A 2,500-nucleotide genomic window follows, 5' to 3' on the forward strand; every position below is an offset into this window, starting at 1 on the left:
CAACTTACGAAACCGTCGTGGTCTACCGGTCGTCTTATTTAGTGAGTAGTGTCTCCAAAGTTGGAACCTTTCCTCTTTGTCTGTATATTTTATCAAACTTGGAAGAAGTAAAATGATTTTGGCCAGAAAAAAGGTAAAAGATTTTTCAAACAAAAAACGTATGAGCATGCAAAACAGTAACCAAAATAGTGAAAATGAAAGCTTACCTTTTGCGTGCAATGAAAGCAAGAGGAAGATGATCGATGTTTAAGTTCAAGGACGACGAAGAAGACGAGAGGAAGACGATGAGAAACTCTGACAATGCTCTGACAAGGAAAAGAGACGAAAAGGTTTCTCTGGAGATTGAAATTTCTAATCGGGTTTGGAAACAGTGCATGTGTAAGTCCAAAAGTTGCTTACATATAAAACCATTTCAAAAAAATAATACGGCGGTTACATTTAACTACGTCGTTTTTAACTAACACGACGCAATATTTTTAGTTCGACGTGGAATCATTTCATTTAACGTCGTTAGGTTTAATATAACAGACGTGGATTTTAATTTTTAAATTATGAATAGAATTTTTTTTTTCCCGTGACCTTTCAGTTTATTTTTCAATTACAGTGCGTTATAAATAGAGTTTTTTTTCCGGAGGAAATTTAAAACGAAGGAAATTAATATTCTGCAATATGTAAAGTTTCTTTTTTGGATGACAGATTTAAATAAAATAAGAATATAAAAACAACTAATGTGTAAGTCAAGTAGACGAAAAGTTGCTTACATATAAAACCATTTCAAAAAAATAATACGGCGTGGAGTTCTGTAATGTACGTCAGTAATACCGACGTTGATTTTACAATTTAAACGGCGGTTTTTTGGTAAGGACCGCCGTTGGTTTTAAAAATTTATTCTATAAATTTGTCGCTTTCATTCATTTTCGCGGTTTACATTTAGGGTTCCAAGTTCTTCCTCTCTCAGAGACACTGTCTCTCACATCTCAAAGACAATAATTTGGAGGTCTTTCTCAAAGAGAAATTGAGCTTACATTTAGGCTAGTTGACAAGAAGAAGCTTGTCAACTAGCCTTCTCACTTCCTTGATCAAGCCTGATAGGACACTTAGTGCTTCTGAATACTCCTTGCTTTCCATCAAAAGAAATGCAAGCCTGGCCTCCACTCGCTGTCGAAGGAAAGTTCGCTTCTCAGGGAAATCTGAAGATCAGATGTGCCTGATCCTCTGCTTGATTTTTTTGACTAAGAAGATCCGTCAGATTTGTGATAGCCTCTTCCTTTACGTAGAGCTTCAGAAGAAGAAGATGGGTTTCAAGAATGCGATAGAGAATAGAAATGGCTTCAGATGGCCTCTAAAGCATGAGCAATCGAATCAGTAGTTGCTGGGAGATATGATGAAGACATTGTCAATGCTTTGAACTATACAAGTCCTGCAGAAAGATAAAGGACCAAACTGTTAAAGAAACTGAAACAACGGCGGTTTTCTGTTCTACCGTCGTCTTTTCTCGTCGTCTATATAAAGGTAAGATGGCGGTATATTTATAATTACCGACGTAGATTATTTTGTTAAACGTCGTTAAGTGTACTACAACCGACGTGGATTTTATTTTTAAATTATAAATAGAGTGTTTTTTTCCCGAATTCTTTCAGTTTTAGTTTTCAATTACAAAGCGTGATAAATAGATTTTTCTTTCCCGAGGAAATTTCAAATGAGGGAAATTAATGTTCTAGAATTTGTAAACTAACACGACGCAATATTACTAACCCGAGGAAATTATAAATAGATTTTGCTTTCCCGAAGAAATTTTAAATTAATTCAGTTTGAAACAACGACGGGTTTTTGTTATGACGTCGTTTTTAACTAAAACGACGCAATATTTGTTTTGCGACGTGGAATATTTTCATTTAACGTCGTTAGTTTTAATATAACCGACGTGGATTTGAATTTTTAAATTATGAATAGAATTTTTTTTCCCGTGACCTTTCAGTTTATTTTTCAATTACAGTGCGTTATAAATAGAGTTTTTTTTCCGGAGAAAATTTAAAATGAAGGAAATTAATGTTCTGGAATATGTAAAGTTTCTTTTTTGGATGACAGATTTAAATAAAATAAGAATATAAAAACAACGACTGTTTTTGTATTACTGTCGTCGTTTTTCGTCGTCTTAAGTAAGACTAAGACGACGTAATATATTTGTTTAGCGACGTTGATTTGTTTTTTAAACGTCGTTAGGTATAATATAACCGTTGTTGAAAATTGTCTCTCTGATTGCAAATTTGCAACGACGTTAGGTATAATATTTGTAGATACACAAACGCACACACATCATCAACTTCCAAAAAATTGTCTCTCTGATTGCAAATCTGTGTCATCTGTTAAGATTATGATGTGGAACAGAGTTCCATCTGGTAAGATTTCGTAACCCTTGGGATCTCAGAAAAATCTGATTATGTCGGCGGTTTTCTATATAAACCGTCGTGGTTATTTCAATTCTTGTCATTAAGTAGAT

The 2,500-nt window shown here is 34.1% G+C and overlaps 1 protein-coding gene across 1 annotated transcript in view; it reads right to left on the reverse strand.

The window, feature by feature from the left end:
• LOC109948951 (NAD(P)H-quinone oxidoreductase subunit 2 B, chloroplastic) overlaps positions 1-2,500 on the reverse strand; it is a 16,511-nt gene that overhangs the window by 12,461 nt on the left and 1,550 nt on the right. The window lies entirely within an intron of this gene.

Source organism: Prunus persica, chromosome G4, assembly GCF_000346465.2.
Source record: "Prunus persica cultivar Lovell chromosome G4, Prunus_persica_NCBIv2, whole genome shotgun sequence".
NCBI classification, from domain to species: domain Eukaryota; kingdom Viridiplantae; phylum Streptophyta; class Magnoliopsida; order Rosales; family Rosaceae; genus Prunus; species Prunus persica.